Below are 20,707 nucleotides of genomic sequence, written 5' to 3'. Positions count from 1 at the left end.
GCTTTGCATACAGAAGGTTTCTGGTTTAATCCCTGGCATCTCCAGGTCTGAAGCCCCGGAGAACTGCTGCCAGTCAGTGTAGGCAATACTGGACCAATGGACTGACTCAGTATGAGGCAGCATCCTATGTTCCTAGAAGCTCACAAAGGTTTCAAGCAGAAGGGATCCTCAAGATCCTTTTAAACTGGATCCGGGAGGCCCTACGATTAGGCAGACTGGAGCAACCCCTGCAGACAGCAGATGCTGAGGGATTGTAGGGGGCAGCAGCGCAGCCCTTGCAGCTGTGAGAGGACCTGCGCTTCTAAAGCTAGTTTACTGCTTTCAGGGGAAATACTGTCTCACAGCTGGTGTTGAAATAAGATTCAGCAGCCAGTTTGGTTGGCATCTGTACATAGAATATGGAGGAGGGTACTATCTTGTCCTCTGGCTCAGGTAACAAAATGTCTTGGGCTGGCCCCAACGCTTGGGATGAACTAATTCAGATAAACTAATTCAGTGAATTAATTCCAAAATCTCTGAATTACACCTGAAAATAGTTCCTATAATTTCCTGGTGAAATGAACATGAATTTAGTTCCTTTTGCAGTGGAGCTTTGGCTGATTTTAATTCAATTCAATTTTAATTCATATAGATTCCAGATGGATTTCATCATACTTAATTCTGTGTTTGATTGTGACCATTGCATTTACCATATTCACCTATCTGATTATCCAGAGTGATTTAACAGTCAATCCCTCTTCCCAGGTAACTATGACAATTGTAGCTCTGGGACGGGAACAAGGGTCTCCTAACAATTCTCAGTACCCTTTACAAACTACAGTTCCCAGGATTCTTTGAGGGAAGCCATGACCGTTTAAAGTGATATAATACTGCTTTAAATGTATAGTGCAGATGGGGCCTAATACTATTCAACATGTAAGGAAAGCATATGATATGATTAGGGGTGGGGGGCATCCCATATTAAATTATAAGTAGGACAGATCTAATGTCTGAATGTTTCCAAAGGGAAAATAAAACTCAATAACCTCCCTTCATAGGAAAATAAAAGAGGCCAAAGATGTATTTGAGGATGAAATTAGACATGGCACCGCTCATGCAAGGTAGTAATTGTGTGGATGGCAAGGGACCTGCTCTGGATTGGGACCCTGGCATGCAAAGGTGTGGGGGAGGGGGAGGACCACAGTGGATGGCAGCAAAATTTAAAGCCACATCTATCAAATTTGTGCTTTCCAAAATAATATGAGAACCTAAACTCAGCCATCCTTCAAAATTTGCACGTATCTGAATTTTGCGATGCAATTCTCCAACTAACCAATGTTTACAAAAATGCATATATTAGGGGAAAGTGTGCATAAAATGAATACATGAGTGAAAATAACATACAAAATGCCTTGTATTGAAAGAAATAGCTCGCAAAAATGTGTGCATTAGTCAAAACTGCACACAAAAATGTATGTGTTAGGAGAAATTTGCACTAAAATGGTGATGAATTTTCATTAGGTTTTTTTTAATCACAAGTTGCTGCAGAAATATGGAGAACTGAATTTAAGACGGGAAAAATGAGAAACAGAGAGAACCAAAATTGACAGATCCTTCCATCCCTGGTCCTGACCTGGATGAGACCTTCACACCTGCTATTTGCATTGGGAAAATCTCTCATTGAAGAATTCTCATCCTCCTGCCATGCAGATAGGTGGTGCAGGGTACTTGATAAGGATCAGAACCACAGTGGGAGCACAGGTTAAAGCCACTTACATCTACACATACATACGAGACCCAATCCAGATCAGGCTCCTTGCTCCTGCAATTTACTTTTTTAAAGCATTTCATGCATTTGCTAACTGCATGAATAGTGTTGCATCCAGTCTGGTTCTTTGCCTGGCTATTTCCTTGGAAACTAGCTTTCCATCTGCAGGGAGTATTGGTGTTTTTTAAAAAAAGAAATATTACTTACCCCACAGGCTGCATCAGATTTTGCACTGCCTTCCTTTTTATCTACTGTCGGCTTAAATGTGTAGAAAGATAGAGCCAATGTTACATCTACTCCAATTAAACCTATTGAAATTAATGGCCATGACTCACTTAAGCCCATTAATGCCAGTGGGCCTACTCTGAGAACAATATAGTTACATTCAAGCCATCTTTTTTTTTAACCCTGTGGGTGCTCTCGGATAGATCCTGAACAATGTTTTACTGCTGCCTGGTTCCCGTTGTGTGGGTGGTTGCATTTTTTCACATGCCCCATATATTCCCAAGGTAAATTACAAGGGAAGGGAGGAGGAAAGGAAGTGTGACAGATTTCATTGAAGTTGAGAGAGACCTCCTTTGGAACCATTCTCTCCAGAGGTTGGCTCCGCAGAGCGAGGAATGGCTGCGAGTTCATATAAGTGAGAGGGCACTGAGCCAAAAGAAATAGGGCTGCCCTGCTCACATTTTGACATGGAATTTGCTATCCTTTAGATTCCTGCAGACCTTTGCCTACAAGCCAAATTCTGTTTTGTGTGTGTTTTTGTTCTAGCGCATGGGGAGATGTGACCGGGGAGGGGATGAGGAGCGATGCAACACCGTCTTGCTCGTACGGTCTGTGGCCTTCAAAGACCTGTTTGTACACCTTAAAAGGAAAAGCGAGCAGAGAAGCGGATCTTCTTTATTTTATTTTTTCCGCTGAAACACAGATGGAGAGGTTTTCATTTGAAAAAGGAAGGGGGGGAGAAGAGCTATATAGAAGCTGTGGGGTTTCTGTTTTTTGTTTTAAAGGATTTGAATATCCAGGATGAAAGCATTTGTCAGGCACCCGCAACTTTGCAGCCATAATTCTAATCTGTGGTTTGGGGTTTAACTCCCCCCCCCTTTCTCAACCCCCCCGACATGAAACTAGTGCATAAAGTGGGGTGAAGACAGGGCCTTGGATAAAAATATTATGAGCACCCCATGAAATAGGAAATAACAACACACTGGGTTTTGTGGAGGTGCAGAATTAACATCAGATGTGCAGGACTGGGGAGGCAGCGGAGGAAACACCAGGCAGATAAAATGTAAAGTGGAAAATGCATTTCTTTTTCAAGAATACAGTGAGGCCCCTGCCTTCAGGGCTGGGATGAGAAACGTGCGGCCTTCCAGATGTTGTTGGCCAAAACGGTCTCAGGGTTGTTGGGAGTTAGAGTTTGACAACAATTGGAGGACCACAGGCTCCTTGGGAATGGGGACCAGATAGGTGACGTGCAATTAGCATGTAGATCGGGGTTGGCAACATGGTGCCCTCCAGCTGTTTTGGACTTCAGCTGCTGTCAGCCCGACCCAGCGTGGGAAATTTTTGCAGATGATGGGCTGTCAGAAGGCGTCAGTGGAAGCTGGTGGCTCCATGCCAGCTGGGCAATAGAATCCACTCCAGGTTTTAGCCCGAACTTTCAAGGAACTGTCCAAGCTGCTGAAACCCAGACCCCAAATAGGTTCAGCACCTTGGACAGCTCCTGGAAAACTCAGGCTAAAACCTGGAGTGGATTCCGCTGCTCCGCTGACATGGAGCCACCATCTGCCACTGGAAGAAGTCCTCTCCATGAAGGGCTGTCTGATCCAAATCTGGATAAAAGAACCTGAGGAAGGAAACTGCATATCTCAAGGGCTACACATTGCCTGGCCCAGCCACAGAATGATGATGACGATGATTTGTTGGTTTAAATTATTGATTGTTGTTCATTCAAATTATTAATCATTGTTATAATAATAACCGTACCTTGTATATAAGCCCACAAAAGTTAGCAGTCTGCAAAAATGTTTACGAGCTTGTTGGAGGTGCCAGCAAGTGATAGTGAGACACATCTGTATTTATCAGCTGGAGGCAGGAGAAGGACCTTCCTTCTGGCATTCTCCTTGATTTCTATAGGCATGGAGGAGGGGTGGGGTGGTCCACGCTGGCATGCATGCAACACACAAGGAAGCACGCTGCCTGTGGCTGCTGTCAAAACTCTTTCGTCTCTAAGACAGAGGTAAGGGAACCTGTGGCCCTACAGGTGTGGCTGGACCACAACTCTCACCATAGGAATACAAGAAGATGTGGCCTGTGGCCCATCGAGTCCAGCATCCTGTTCTCACAGTGCCAGACCAGATGCCTATGGGAAGCCCATAAGTAGGACCTGAGAGCAACAGCACTCTCCCCTCCTATGGTTTCCAGCAACAGGTATTCATAGTGCCTCCATCAGTGGAAGGAGAACAATGCCATCATGGCTAGTAACTATGGATAGCCTGATCCTTGATGAATTTGTCTAATCTTCTTCCAAAGCCATCCAATTTGTTTAATCCTCTTCCAAAGCCATCACTGCCTCTTGTGGGAGTGAATTCCATAACTTAACTATGTGCTGTGTGAAGAAGGACTTTCTTTTGTCTGTCCTGTATCTTTCAGCATTCAGCCTCACTGGATGTCCATGAGTTCTGGTGTTGTGAGAGAGGGTTACTATTGCCCATGCTCTCTGGGGCTGATGGGCGTTGGGGTTCAACAACCTCTGGAGGGCCACACCCATGCCCTGAAAGCTCACAACTGCAGGGAAAGTCATTAGGGGAGGTTATGAAGGCTGCACGGGTTCTAGAGGAGCCTTAAGGTTCTAGAGGAGCCTTGTTGACAGCTGCTGGCTGTCCAGCTTTGACCAAAGGATTCAAGGTGGGTGGTGCTGTGCTGAACATTTATCCTGTGCATTTTCCCCCACAATAGAAAGAAAATGTCAGTGAAATTCTTATGGGATGGGTGGAGAGGTTTATTTTGTGTTTTCCTTCTTTTTGAAGTGGGCAAGAGGGGCTTGTGAGTGTCCCGTCTTTCATTCTAAAAGTCTTTTCGCCACCCACTGGCCTGATCTAGCAGGCTCTTCTTGTGTTAGTTTGGTAAGGGTGCTGGAAATGGTAGCTCTGTCCGGGATCTCCTAACAATGCTCAGCACCTTTAACAAACTAGTTTCCAGGAATTTTGGGGGGAAACCCATGACTGTTTAAAGTGGTAGAAAAGTGCTTTTAAATGTATGGTGCAGATGTGACCATGTTCTCTGGTGCTCCAGAGGGCCGGACTAGAACCTGTGAGTGGAAACTGCAACTGCAACTGAGGAAAGTGGATTTCAGCTGAACATTAGACAAAACTCCCTAATGGGAGGAGCTGTTTTGTCAGTGGACAAGTCTGCCTCTTTCACTGGAGGTATTTAAGCCGAGGCTGGTTGTTGTGAGGGATGCTGTAGATATATTATGTATTGCTTTAAATTTAGTTTTGATGCCAATCAAGGAAAATTCCTGTGAGCTATCTGTTCAGAACACAGCAAGAACATGAACATTAAAATGCAGGCACAGCCAGCCAAGAAATATTTGTGTGTGGTTTTTTTCTCCTTTCAAAAGAAGATTGTCCTACAAATATGGTGCTAATTAAGGACATTCTCCTGTGATCTTTTCAAGAAAATGGAAGTTTGGGGGGGGACAGAAAAGAAGAGAAAATGCATATTTGCACTTCAAAAAGCAAATATTTAGCACTGGTACATAACCGTAGCTGAGAGAAATTGTACAAGATCTAAATAGCATGACTGCATGAATTAGGTTAACATATATTCTCCAGGGCATCAGGCTGATGAAAGTGGATTCTTATAGGAAGCATACATGAGCTGTAGACATCCATGAACCCATGTCTTGAATCAGTATCTGTATTTATTTGTATGCATATCTGTTCTTATAACCCGCTCTTCGCTGAATGAGCTACAAAATTATCATAGTTAAAACAGGTACACATTAGGGATGGATTGTCGATTTTGGTTTCTCTCAGTTTCTCATTTTTCCAATCTTAACTTTGGTTCTCCACATCAGTTTGCAAGTTTTTTAAAAAAATAAAATAAAAGCCCTTGTGAAAATTCATCACCATTTTAGTGCATGTTTTTGTATGCTGTTTTGCCTAATATATACATTTTTGCAAGCCACCTTCCCTAATATGATGCATTTTTGTATCTTATTTTCACCAATGCATGCATTTTTGTGCATGGCTGGAGAACTGCTTTGCAGGATTTGGGGATTTAAAAGGATGGCTTCATTTTGATTCACGTGTTGTTTTGGGATGTGCAAATTAGGCAGCCTTTAAATGCAAACAGAACCAAATTTCTCTCCCCCCCCCCCCAGCTTTCAGTCATCTCATCAAAATCAAAATCTTCTCTTAGGGCAGGCCATAATGATCTGCTTCACTGCTCATCCCAAAACAGGATGTTCTACTTAACTGATAAATCCTCACTTATGCCCTATATGGAAGTAACACATTAATAGGGCTTTTCAGCAATGTTCACCAGAAAAGAAATAGAGCGGCAAACTGAACTGAATTCTTCCCCAACCCCTGGTATAAATTATCATTTAAACCAAAAGCTAACCTATAAAAAAGGTTAACAAATGTACTTAACAAAGAACAGCAATGCAGGAGGAGAGAAATCAGTGGCATGTGTAGAGATATGAAGGCCTGGGGGAAAAAACAGACTTTTTTGGGGAGGGGACAGGGTTTTTTTGTTGTCTTTTTCTTATTTTTCCTGAACAAAAAGCCCAGAAAAAATACCAGAAAAAATGGGGGGATTCCCCCCACCCATTTTTTTCCTCCTGGGCCTTTGCATCTCTATGCATGGGTGAGGAGAGGCATCTTGACAAATGTTGAAAAGTATTGGCGGAACTGCTTGGTTTATGGGAGAAAAACATAATCCATAAAGAAAATACAAGCATGACCATTTATTTAGCAGCCAGAGCAAAGGCAAAGGTCTCTTCTAGACTGTCACTATCTTGCAGTGCGATTCAATCACATACTGGCAAATTTAGGTTGCCCAATCAAAGTGGATTTGGCACTCCAGTGCAACAAACCTGTTAAAAAGGGGGGCAGATGAAATTACCGTTCACACACATGCATGCACACACACCATCATCAACGCAAAAGGCAAGGAAACCCCTCCATTCCCACCCTGGGATTTGCAGTCAAAGGAAAAGAGCTCTTTAAAGACCTTGATTCAAAGGTACCAAATGACTCAGGTTTCTTTCCCAGGGCATGATCTTCTCTGATAAATAGTTGACTGAGCCATAAACTCTCGCCGTTTATCGTTCTAGCAGTTTGCCCACTCCTCTTTCATCAAACTCACTATATAAAAAAATTAACCATAACACGTAAGACCCCGTTCTCATGAACAGCAAAGGAGGCAGTCTACCTGTGTTTGGGCCCTACTATGTCACAGGTAGAGGTTTGCTCAGTTAAGAGCAAGTAGTAATTAGGTGTTTGACTAGAGAAACTCAAAATCCCCCACTGAACCATTAAACTGACCTTAGGCCAGACACTATAACTCAGCTGAACCTACTTCAGAGAGTTGTTTTGGGAATAAAAATGGGTTAGGCGGGGTGAAAGCTGGCCCATTAGGGCAAATGGAGCACTGCCCCACCACCCTCACTCTTGATTCCTTCAAACCCACCTGCTTTCTTACTTACAACATAAGGCAGCTCTGGCTGGCTGCTTCTTCTTGCTTAGCTTCAGTGTTGCTGTTGCCCTTCGGAAACTCAGCTAGAGAGTGGGGACAAAAGTAGAACGAGCTGGCCCTGCCTGTCATTGGCTCTGGCTCCACCTACTGTTGGGCTCCCTGCCTTCCGCCCCACCAGGCTAGGTGCATGCATGCTGACTTAAACTCCCTAGAGGAAAGCCAGGATAGAAATATAATTAATTAAAAAAATGCTATGTTCCTCCTCTCTAGAAAAGCAAATTCCTTGCACATTAAAAAAAAAAGATGGAATGCTTCTGCCTGACAAAGCTAGTTTTCTAACCTTGGTTTGCTTGTTTGTACAAAAATAGGGGAAAGTGCATAAAATGCAAATATTTGTAAGACAAACACCATACAAAGTGCATTGCATTAAGGAAAATTGTCTGCATAAATGTGTATATAAGGAGAAACACGCACTAAAATGACGATGCAATTGTCATGGTTTTTTAAAATTATAAATAAACTGCAGACAGATGCAGAAATGTGCCAAAGTGAACTTAAGATGTAAAAAAAAATGGAAAAAAATGAGAGAAAGAGCTCCCAGAATTCCCTGGGAAGAGAAAGTGATTGTTAAATCACCCTGGTATTTAACTCTGGGAGGGGAATAGGGGTCTCTGAACAACTCACGGCACCCTTCACAAACTACAGTTCCCAGGATTCTTTGGGGGAATCCAGGACTGTTTAAAGTGGTATGATACTGTTTTAAATGTATAGTGCAGATGGGGCCCTAGGGTGTTTTTTTCTTAAAAAATAAAAAATCCTAACAGCCCCCCCACCAGATGTCTGCCTTTCTGTGCTACTTACTTTGAACTTGAGGAGTTCATTTTTTACAGGCGCAGTTAAAAAAATAAATCAATCAATAATTCCTTGACATATACAGTCAGTAGTAGATGTTCTGGCATAGCTTTAAAGGCTCGGCTCTGTTATTTGGACGATGACAACAGTCAGATACAATTTGATTGCAGCCAATGGGACCGGTAGGCTTCCCACCACTGGAAACTTGACACCCCAGCTATCTCCACGGGGTAGCCTCTTTTCATATATTTGGCTATGCTGAGAAAGTTGAATTATAAACAAATCTTCCTGAACAGCCCTTTCTCACGTCTTGGATCAGACAGATGCTGAGGCTGATTGATGGCCCAATTAAGTTACTGGAAGTGTTCCCCCCCCCCATCCATGGCTCTCATAAGCTCTGGATCAGGCACTCTCCCTCGAATTCACTCTCCCTCACTTTCTCCTTTAACATCTGCAGTGTTTGGAGACTCCACTGTTGGTAAAACAGTGGATGGTATTGTTTCATGCCCCTCACTGCCCTGGGTGGATAGGACTGGGGAGAAATTCCATTCAGTTCGCATTCAAAGCTGAATTTATCAATTTTCTCACTTTCTGAAACAATATGGGAACCGAAACACAGCCATTTTCTGAAAGTCGCACTTATCCGAATTTTACGATGCAGTTCCCCAATCAAACAATGTTTCCAAAAAAATGCATGCATGTATTAGGGGAAAGTGTGCGCAAGATGAATGCGTGGGTGAAAATAACATACAAAAATGCATTATATTAGGAGAAATTGCTTGCAAAAAATGTGTACATTACTCAAAGCTGCATCCAAAAATGTGTTTATTAGGAGAAATTGGCACTAAAATGCTGGAGAATTTTCTTGAGGATTGCAATTACTGCAGAAATGTGGAGAACTGAATTTAAGATTTAAAACATTGAGGACTGAAATCGACAGATCATTCCATCCCTGCTGGGTGGTGAGAAGTTTCAGGAGCAGGCATGAAGTGGCTTCATTCCCTTTTTGGATGAGACAGCCCTGGAGATCTATGGGTTTTTTTTCTATTTCTTTATAGCCATTGAACATGAGCAAGGCTGCCTTATGCTGAGTGAGATCATGACTGAGAGTGGCTCTTGAGGGTTTCAGGCAGGAGTCATTTCCTGCCCTACCTGGAGATGCTGGGGGTTGAACCTGGGACCTTCCCAAAGCATGCAACACAGATGCTCTACCATTGAACTATAGCCATTCCCCAACAGCCAGCGCTGATCGACCTCCACATTGTCTACATTGATTGGCAGCAGCTCTCCGGGGTTTCAAGGCAAGGAGTCTTTCCCAGCCCTACCTGGAGATGCCGGGGACTGAACCTGGAACCTTCTGCATGCAAAGCAGATGCTCTACTACTACTGAGCTATGGCCCTTCCCCAACAGCCAGCACTGATCTATATGGCAACGTCAGTGTCAGTTCCCCAGAAAGTCCAGTTGCACCCACACTGAGCGACAGCAGTGCTCCATACGTGGGGCTGCCTTTAAAGAGAGTTCAGAACCTGCAACTGGTCCAAAGTGTAGCCACCCAGATACCAGGAAGGAGGAAGACAGTCAGCACAGGTTATAAATGGGACATTTACAATAGTCCTGTATCTATGAGGTTGGTCTTCAGTTGGCTTCCAAGCTCAGTTTAAAGTGCTGATCTTTAAATTAGGATGGTCATGTATCACAGGAACATAGAAAGCTGCCTAGTATTGAGTAAGGCTATTGGTCTGGCTAGCTCACTATTGTCTATTCTTAGCAGCAGTGGTTCTCCAGAGTTTCAGACTAGTACATTCCCAGACCTACTGGGAAATGCTGTGGATAGAACTCAGGATCTTCTACATGCACAGCAGATGTTTGATTGATTGATTGATTGATTGATTGATTGCATTTGTATACCGCCCCATAGCCAAAGCTCTCTGGGCGGTTTTGCCACTGAGTCACGGCCCTTCCTGTCCTACCTGACCAAGACCACACCTCTGTTCAAAGAGAATTCAGGGGGTCAGTCCTCTATTTGAAGGTGTCCTTTATTTGAAGGGATGTTTTGTCCTTGTGTCCAGTCTTAAGGTAAGGAATAGACCTGTTTGTCTGTTGAGCATGAAGGTCCAAAAGAAATTGTGTCTGAGGAGATAACTCATGGTTTTGCAGTTTTAAAAGCCAGAAAAATACAGCTTTTCAGTGAATTGGCTTATTCGTAAAATGTTTGCAGGCACATTGGTCCACTAGAATAAAAAACGCCAACAGGATAATATCTTCATCAGGACCAGCCAAAAAGCTACGAAATAGTGAGCAAGCTTTGTAGGACTCTTCTTCAGGTTAGAGATTAAGTAAAACAAAAATAGCAAAAACAGGGAGGGGGGAATCAGAGGCTTGGGAGAAAAGTGTCAGTGTATGCCATGGTGTCATTTCCAAAATGTAGAAACCTGCAACTTCCCCCCCATGACTCATGACTCCCCCCCCCAATGACTCATGAGATAGCAGGCATGGGGTAGAATTGTGGTAACGGTGCGATAGGACTACAAGTTTGTACCGTCACCCCCCAAAAATGGTCCCTGAAGGTGGATGTTGAACTCAGTACGCGAGAGATAGAGAAACTGGATGCACAGCCAGAACTTCCAGTAAAAAATCGAAAGCTGCTCCTAGGAATGGAAGAATCTGTCGATTTTGCTTCTTTCTGTTTCTCTTTTTTCCAATCTCACATTCAGTTTTCCACATTTCCATTGGAAGTTTACATTAGAAAGCCCACAAGCCTAGATATTCTCCCTCTCTCTCTCTGCCCAACTGTTTCCCAATGCACTCTGGGAAACCTCCAATTGGCCTGCTTTCATGCATACAAATGGGAAAGCCTGTGCTTCTCCGCTTCAAAAGAACAGCACACCATTGGCCACTGAACAAACAACATGCGGAAACGCAAACAGAACAACCTCCTTCCCAACCCCATTCCTCCTCTTCTTTCTTCAACCCCCCCAACACAGCAGAGCTGCTCTCTGTGCTTCCAAACTAGTCAAAAAAGGCCTTCTTGGATGCGTATCAGTCCACTCAAAGGCATGGAGGAGGCTCTGGTTTGAGTTACTGGGCCAATAATGCAGACACTGTAAATAGGGTTTATAGCTTTTTATGAGAACGCCATGTGATGCTTTTACAATTTTCACAAGTCATAAATGTCTACATCAATTTAAATGTTTTCTGAGAAGAGATTCCCCCCCCTTCGCCTCTTCCCTTATACTAGTTTCCCAAATCAGTTCCCCTTCTATGGGTGGTAATAACACCAGCCACTGCCGCTAAACATGTCCTATGAGTCCAATGCAATTTGCGCTGTCATCTGCAAATACTTTTGGGAGTCTTCCTTGTTAGGATTCAACAAACCGCTTTCTCTCTCAATCTGGCCTCTCCAGCATTCTTCCTCCCTCTCCTCTTTCAAGTATCTCTTTGAGATCCACTTCAACAAAACCTTTCGTTGGAGCTCTGTCAAAATCCAAGCACGCCCATGTTCTTTTTTTATCATTTTATTTTCTTCAACTTTTAACTACAGCCTTATTCAGGCATCAGGAAATATTGGGTTCTATCCAACTAAGTCTTATTCAGAGTAGACCCATTAAAATTAATGGATCTACATTAGCCATGTCCATTAATTTCAATGGGTCTACTCTGTGTAGGACAAGCAACGGATACATCTCATTGTTCTGAGTTGGGAGCACAGGGCCAAACATAGGGATGGAAGGATCTATCCATTTCATTTCTCTCACTTTCTCATTTTTCCATTCTTAAATTCAGTTCTCCATATTTCCGATGCAATTTGAGAAGGTTTTTTTTAAAAAAAATCCTCATACAAATTCCTCAGCAGTTTAGTGGAAATTTCTCCAGTAAACACGTTGTTATGCAGTTTTGACTGATGTGCACATTTTTGCAAACAATTTCCCCTAATATATTTCCACAAATATTCATGTTTATGCACACTTTCCCCTAATATATGCATCTTTGTAAACATTGTTTGGAGAACTGCGCAGCAAAATTCAGAGAAGCGCAAATTTCAAAGGATGGCTGTGTTTCAGTTCTCATATTGTTTTGGAAAGTGCAGATTTGATAGATTTGCCTTTAAATGTGAACTGATTTGGATTACTCCCTGATCCCTAGCCATACATGCTGGATCTGCCCCAAATGTCCCATCCCCACCTACTCAGTCCCTGACCTTCCTCTGCTGATCAGGGAAAGTTTGAAGACAGCTTCAACCCACCCTTGCTCGAACATCAGTAGAAGCCCCTGTGTGATCAGGAGCCCTGATTTATTTAACACAGAATGTTCTCCTTGTGTTCAGGCAAACATGGGGAAGCAGACCCCTTCAGATGTTCCATGCTCCATGGGAAAGTTGGAAACAGAGAGGGTGAGGCTCTGGGACCTCAGTGCAGGTAAATATTTCCTTTTCAGTCAGGGCTACAGTATCATCTAAAGACAGCTTAAGCACAGTCCTCAAGTTCGATACTAGGGAGGGTCACACATATTCAACCAGTGTACAATCTGTGTACACAGGTAAATAGGTTGTACACTTGTTGAATGTAACATGTGAACATCCCTGGTAACTGAGGGAGCCTCCTTGCTTTGGCAAGAGAATGAGACAGAAGTTTTCAAGCTTTACTGTTACGTGTGGAAGTACAAAGGAGAGACAATGAGGAAAACACTCAAGCAGAGGCTGGATCCATCTTTCCTTTGCTTTGTCTGGGTTCGTATTTCACAGTGGCAGTTTAACTGCTGTGGAAACACTTAGTTGCATGCAGTAGCATAGTGGCAAATTCAGAAGTGCAGAGTCCCTTCATGATAATCACAGCCACGCCCCCTTTCTTTTTCTTTCTTTCTTTCTTTCTTTCTTTCTTTCTTTCTTTCTTTCTTTCTTTCTTTCTTTCTTTCTTTCTTTCTTTCTTTCTTTCTTTCTTTCTTTCTTTCTTTCTTTCTTTCTTTCTTTCTTTCTTTCTTTCTTTCTTTCTTTGGCTTCTGGGTTGAGAATGAGATCCCTGTTTATGCCTTATCCCACAACAACAGATGCCCCTAGGAGCCCATCAGCATGAAACAGGAGAGAGGCTTCTCAGTGACTGGCTCACCTCCTTTCACTCTGATTGGATCCAGTCAGCAGGAAAGGACAAGAAAGCATGTCAGAAGAGTCTTGTAAGTGGCTAACACTTTCCTTTCTGCTGATTGGCTCATAATATGCTGGAGACATAGGGACCCTGCTGGGATTCTGCTCCCCAAAAAAGTAAGGAGTCTAAGACCCTCCCCAGGAACCCAGACGACTACACTCCTAGTCACAACATTATACTGCATTTTTGGAGTCTCCATGGGGGTGCAGCTATGGACTACCCTTGGGCCACTGGAGCTGTCATGATCAGTTGTTTTAAAATTGACTATGAGATTTTGCACAAGCTCCCTGAACTAGGCTGTAGTAAGTCACCTCCAGGATAAGTCTCGATTTGACACCTACAGACGTTTGATCCAAAAATATTTTGCCTCCAATTTTAAATTGGAAAGCTGGGAAATGTGCTGACTTTAATTTTGGCTAGCTGCCCATTCACAGCATGTTCAGCCAGTGGTTGTCAACTGATAATAGTCACTGCCACCATCCCCCCCCCGCCCAGTTTCCTGTCCAAATCATGGCCGTCAGTAGGACTATCTTTTAGGAGTCCATGTGGACAAGGAGTCCAGGAACAGAACATCAAGTACAGTGCCGTAACTAACCATAACTGCACCTGGTGCAAAGAACCATATATTGGGTCACCCCCACCCCAAATATTGCTGTCTATTGCTATCAACATCTATTTAAATTAGAACCACAGATTTAGAATTAGAATTAAATAAGAAAAGTTACATCTGACCACTGGTTGAAAATGTAAGGGTTTTTATTTTTTTTAAAAAAAGATTCCTCACATCCTTCCCCAGTTTTTGGTGGCAATTATTAAGCATAAAAACAAAACAACTGGACAATGCAACCATGAATATGTTTAATTAGCAAATAATTTGAATAATACGCAAATTAGCCTGCCCAGATTTGTGGAACTGGAATATGGCAACCCTATTCATGGAGGATAAGGTTATCAATGGCTACTAGTCATCATGAACTGCTATATTCTCCCTCCACTATGATTCTGAATTCTAGTTGCTGGGAATCACAAGTCAAGAAAGTGCTGTTGCACTCAGGTCCTACATGTGGGCTTCCCATAGTTATCTGATTGGTCGTGGTGAGAAGAGGATCCTGGACTAGATAATAAATAATAATAATAAATAATAAATTTAATTTTTGTGTCGCCTATCTGGCCGAAGCCACTCTAGGCGACGTACATATTAAAATTCAATAAAATACAATATAATTACAGAATAAAATACAATGCAGTCAACACTAATGCAGGCGTAAAACTCTATAGGGCAACCAGTAAACAATTTTCACAAAAACAATAAACAATCACAGAAAAGTTAGAGATCCCAAAGGCCTGTCCAAAGAGCCAAGTTTTTAAGGCTCGGTGAAATGTATCCAGGGAAGGGGCATGGCGAAGATCAAACGGGAGGGAGTTCCAGAGAGTGGGGGCCGCCACTGAGAATGCCCTCTCTCTAGTCCCCACCAACCTAGCTGTTTTCGTTGGCGGGACTGAGAGAAGGCCCTGCGTGTCTGATCTAGTCGGGCAGCTTAATTTGTGGTACTGGAGGTGCTCCTTCAGATAAACTGGGACGACACCGTATAGGGATTTAAAGGTTAACACCAACACCTTGAATTGGGCCCGGAAAACAACTGGGAGCCAATGTAGATGAAATAACACTGGTGTGATGTGATCGCGGCGGCGGCTGTTTGTAAGCAACCGAGCCGCCGCATTCTGCACCAGTTGTAGTTTCCGGACCATTTTCAAGGGTAACCCCACGTAGAGCGCATTGCAGTAGTCTAATCGGGAGGTGACCAGGGCATGTACTACCAGTGGGAGCTGATGAATAGGGAGGTAGGGTTGCAGCCTCCGTATGAGGTGTAGTTGATACCAAGCTGCCCGGCTCACTGCCGAAATCTGCGCCTCCATGGACAGCTTGGAATCAAGAACAACCCCGAGGCTGCGGACCTGATCCTTCAGGGATAAACTCATCCCATTAAGCCTCAGGTCAACAACACCCAACCTTCCCCTGTCACCCACAAGCAGTACCTCGGTCTTATCAGGATTAAGCTTCAGCCTGTTCCTTCCCATCCACCCACTCACGGATTCCAGGCACTTGGACAAGGTCTCCACAGCAAACTCCGGTGAGGATTTAAAAGAGAGGTAGAGCTGCGTGTCATCAGCATATTGGTGACACCACAGCCCAAAACTCCTGATGATTGCTCCCAGCGGCTTTATATAGATGTTAAATAGCATGGGAGAGAGGATAGAACCCTGTGGCACTCCACAAGTGAGGGGCCAAGGGTCTGAAACCTCATCCCCCAATGCTACCTGTTGATGCCTGTCAGAGAAAAAGGAACGGAACCACTGTAAAACAGTGCCTCCTATTCCCAATCCTTCCAGGCGATCTAACAAGATACCGTGGTCGACGGTATCAAAAGCCGCTGAGAGATCCAGGAGGACAAGAAAGGTGAATTCTCCCCTGTCTAATGCCCTCCTCATATCATCTACCAGAGCGACCAAGGCTGTTTCAGTACCATGTCCAGTCCTGAAACCCGATTGGTATGGATCCAAATAATCCGTTTCATCCAAGTGTGCTGACAACTGGCTAGCCACCACTCGCTCAATGATCTTGCCCAAAACTGGCAGATTCGAAATGGGGCGAAAGTTGTTCAAAACTTGGGGATCCAAGGAGGGTTTTTTTAAAATAGGTTTTATAATTGCCTCCTTGAGGGCCGGTGGCAGTACACCCTCTTTCAAGGATGCATTTACCACCGCCCTGATCCCTTCGCCCAATTTCTCCTTGCAGTTCATAAGGCAAGGATCAGTCAGACAGGTGGTAGGCTTCACCGTTGAAAGTACCTTGTCCACATCCTTTAGCCTGAACCAGAGCAGGGTTCTTCTTAGGTCACCTGTTCACAGTCTTCCTCACTATGGAAAGATGTATTGCATTTCTATTTTAGTCATAATCATTGTTTCTAAATATGCATCTATGAGATAGCATATGCAAACTTTATGCAACTCTGTGCCTTTTGATGACACGTTTCTTCTTTTTTGGTGATGCATAAGTTGCCACCCTAACTCTGGACGGAACCATCTCATTTAACAAGCAAGTGGCTGATTTTTAAAGTGTGTTAATTTCAGAAACACACACGCGCGCTCACACACACACAAACAGAGAAAGAGGGAGAAGCCAACATTTTTATTGCAGGCCTGTTCCTCATTAAGGCCTTAGCAGTCTCACACAAAAGCTAATTACTGTTTTTTTCTGTCATGTTATTTTGATTCATATTTCCTGTCTGGAAAACAGACGAGAGTTTTCGGCACGGTGCCAGAGCTGGCCTATAGCGTAGCTCCAGCGGGAACCTGCCACAATTGCTGAACAAGGCAGTCAAAAGGCCTTTGCTGTATGTATGTGTGTATGTGTTGTTTAGAGGAGGAAATGGGAACTTTCCATGTAGGCGTCGTTCACTTACTCTGCACACACAGATATACACACTCACTCACTCTTTCTCTCTTACGTTCCTGGGATAGAGGAAAGAAAGACATGTCACATTGCTGATCTCTGCTCCGGAAATGCCCCTATAGAAGGGGAATCATCGCTGTTTAGTAACGACAGAGCTGGATAAAGCTCACTTTTGCAATACCGAAGGGGCGGGGAACAGTGTCTGGGCAATGAACCTGTTAAATTTTGGACAAATGTGAATTCTCCATGGACAGATCATTCTATTCTGTTGTCTCTTATCAAGATGCAGACACCACAGGGAGAACGGGGGGGGGGTCGAAGGGGAGAACAATGACTGGTAGAGGATTTTGTGCAGACAGTAGCAGCAAACAACGGTTCATTCCCTTGTCCTGATGGGACTTTTTAGATGCATGCAAACATTTGAGGCCAAGGTCAGCCCATTCCCTGGAAGAGATGGCAAATTCAAACGCTGAACTTGTTCAACCTTTTGTTTGTGGGACGATGTCAAATGCAATTACACCAGTCAGTCCAACTGCCTTTTTCTTCATTGGTTTTTTCAAACAGAACGTTCCAGTTTCAATCCCCAAGATCTTCAACTTAAAAAATTAACTGGACCACACATTTCTGCTATTGCAGGTGCTTTTCTTTTCCATTGTGTAATCCCAGGTAGAAACACAGGTAGTTTGGTTCAGATTTCAGTGTGAACTTACCTAATTTGACCTGCCCAGTTGTGTTCCCTGTCTTTTCATGGTAGGCTGCAGGAAGCCGCTAACACATTCCCTTTCCTCCTTGTTCAGAGCGGGGAAAAGCACTTGCCTTCACTTGCCCTCACTGATGTTGATACATAAGTAAACCAGACTGGCTATGACGCAATCACATCCATGCTGTGACCCCTGACTATCGGAGTTCACATTACAAAGAAGAAGAAAATAGTGAAATGGTGCCTAGAGCAGGGGGGGGGCATTGTGTGCCCCATGGAATCCATCTTGTCATCTCAATACTTTCACAAGCAAAAATGTGGCACAGAACTTGTCTTCACTCTGTCTGTGAAAGGTTCCTTGGTTTCATCTGGAGACCTCTTGGTTTTTTAATGGGATTTAGCCTAACAAATTACCTGAGGCTGGATGCACTCAAACTTCAGTGCCCTTTTCAGGCAGAGAAAGGGATCAGGAGTGTATAATGTCAGCCCCTAAGACTGGCAAGCACTATGAAGCCAATAGGGCCAGGCCAATCCAGCTAGATAAACAGATACAGCCTGGCTTTCTGTCTTTGTCTGGTGAGCAGCAGTGGTGGCCCTTCTACTAGGCAGAGTGAAATTTTGCCTCACACAGTGGATTGTGGATGTTATGAAAGGACAGCAAATGGTTAATTGTTTATTATTGCTGTATTTTTACCAGGGAGAGAGAGACACCAGATTTTCGCAACCTTGGGGAAGGGACTGTAGTTCTAGGGTAGAACATCTGCTTCACATGCAGAAGGTCCCAGATTCAGGTCCTAGTGTCTCCAGCTTCTTAGGCATGTGCTAGAATTCCATCCAGTTTGGAACTGGTACCATATTTTCCATTAATTAGCTTATTTCCTATTGTTGTGGATCAGATTTTCATGTTGTGGTTTTCCATCGCTATTTCTGGAAACAGTTTTTTTTAAAAAAAATTCACACTAAAATATTGATATTAGCACTGATGTTTTATCAATATTTCCTTCAAGTTATTGACATCTCCTTTATCAATATTTCCTACCAAAATATTGAAATTTCCTTTTAAAAAATCAATATTAATATCAATATTTTTCCAGAGGGAGAAAAAACGGATTGGTAAAAGCAGCGGCTTCTGGACAAAGAATAAACCTGAATCAATACTAGCCTGTTAAATCAGTGGAATGCTTTTGAACTGGCACTGACCAATGGATCCCATCCCTACTCCTGGGAGCTCCTGTCTGAAATCCATCAGGGGAAATGGAATTGAGATCAAGACGTGCTATTTTAGGGAGGGAAATCCTTTCATTTCTCTTGCCGGTATGATTGCGTGTGTGTGTGTGCTCGCGTGCACACGCAGGCCACCCCACCCACTTTGTGGTTTCTGTAGTGTTGCCTGCTCTTTTCCTGAGCCCTTGCTGTGTTAGATCGGCCTTTTTTCCCATCCCAGATCCTGCCACTTTGTTGACTAAGCAAGTGCTTTATAAGTAAAAAGACCCCCATCGCAAACAGAGTCAGGGAAAGGGAGGGAGGAAATCCTGGTTAGCCTTAATGAAGTTTGCATTACTTTCCCCAGAAGGACCTCAAATTTAATGGCATTATGTTTTTAACACTGGTTGGCAAGCCTTGGAAAAACAGTTTAGCATGCTCCACTTATAAAAACAAAAGCCAGAGAATAAGTTCTCCTCTCCCATTTGAACTGAAAACAGAAACTGATCTCTGTGTGCATGTTTCTTTTTGAAAAAGAACTCTTTCTTAGGTAGTCCCCCCCCCGACTGATTTCCCAGTTCTTTACTCCCAGAAACAAAGGTATTTCGGCTTCAACACAAACATTTAAGGAAAGAACCAATACATTTGTATTTTAATCTTGTTTTGTTCACCTCCCAGAGAGCTATTCGCTATGGGCGGTTTAAAAATGAAATAAATGAAATGAAAATGAAATGAAATGAGTCTACCTAAAGATGCTTCCTCAATTGGCACTGATGGCTAGAAGATGATGGGTAAAGAGCATTAATTGCTGGTGGCTGCTAGCTACTCAACATATCCTGCCAGCTTGGGTGGATGGGCAGCTTCAGAGAAATGGCACCCCTGCATGGATGAAAGGATGTGCCTGGGATTGGCAAAACATAGATGCAGGAACTACGGCCGTACTACCCTGAGCACGCCTGATCTCATCTGATCTTGTAAGCTAAGCAGGGTCAGGCCTGGTTAGTACTTGGATGGGTGACGGCCTAGGAATACCGCGTGCCGTAGGCTTAGAAGAAGGCAATGGTAAACCACCTCTGAATACCTCTTACCATGAAAACCCTATGAATATATCCAGAAAAGATTCATAGGGTCGCCATAAGTCGTAATCGACTTGAAGGCATATAACAACAAAGATGCAGGAAGGAGAGACAGATCACAGAAGAAGAGATATTTTGCACGCAGAGGGCCCCAGGTTCAATCCTCGGCATCTCCGCTATCTGAAGCCCTGGAGAGCTGCTGCCAGTCAGTGTCAACAAAGCTGAGCTAGATTGACCAATGGTGTAAATTGGTATAAGATAGCTTCCTGTGTTCCTAGAAGATCAGTGGAGGCTTCACTTTCTAAAAGGAGGGAGTCTGGATTAGAGAGGGATTTGAAAAGAAAGGGACAGAAAAGAAAGTGGTGCTTTCTTCCTAATGCCCAAGATCACCGTAAGAGGGTGGGGAACCCTACTTATTTTACCCAGCATTCACGGAAGCCTCTTCCGAAGGACCAGGAAAACCCTACAGCAGAAAAAGTAATAGGTCTTTAAATATATCACCAATATGAACCCAAACTTAAAGCTTGCTTTGACTCTTAACAATTAAATTTCTGAATTTTTTAAAAGTTTTAAAATAAAATCCCCTCCCCCCTGTTATGACCATTAACAATCTCTGAGGTTGACTCCTGTTGATTTCTGCAAAGCAGCTGCAGCCATCCTTATTTATAGGGTAAACTGCGCTGCAGCCTTCAGTTTAATATTTAGTTATGATGTGGTTAACAATATTCCACGCCAGGCATTTTGCTCCTCTGTTTGCTTACAATGTTGTCTTTACTACATGCCAAACCCATGCTGCTCCAATGAGCACGGGGATGCCAAGTTATTAACAA

The 20,707-nt window shown here is 43.5% G+C and overlaps 1 pseudogene; it reads left to right on the top strand.

The window, feature by feature from the left end:
* Nucleotides 1–19,729: 19,729 nt before the first annotated feature.
* On the top strand, nt 19,730–19,848 carry LOC133369432 (5S ribosomal RNA; annotated as a pseudogene).
* Nucleotides 19,849–20,707: the final 859 nt, after the last annotated feature.

Source organism: Rhineura floridana, chromosome 13 (genome assembly GCF_030035675.1).
Source record: "Rhineura floridana isolate rRhiFlo1 chromosome 13, rRhiFlo1.hap2, whole genome shotgun sequence".
Taxonomy (NCBI): domain Eukaryota; kingdom Metazoa; phylum Chordata; class Lepidosauria; order Squamata; family Rhineuridae; genus Rhineura; species Rhineura floridana.
Note: the sequence above shows the minus strand (reverse complement) of the source record. Positions and strands in the feature narration are given on the sequence as shown.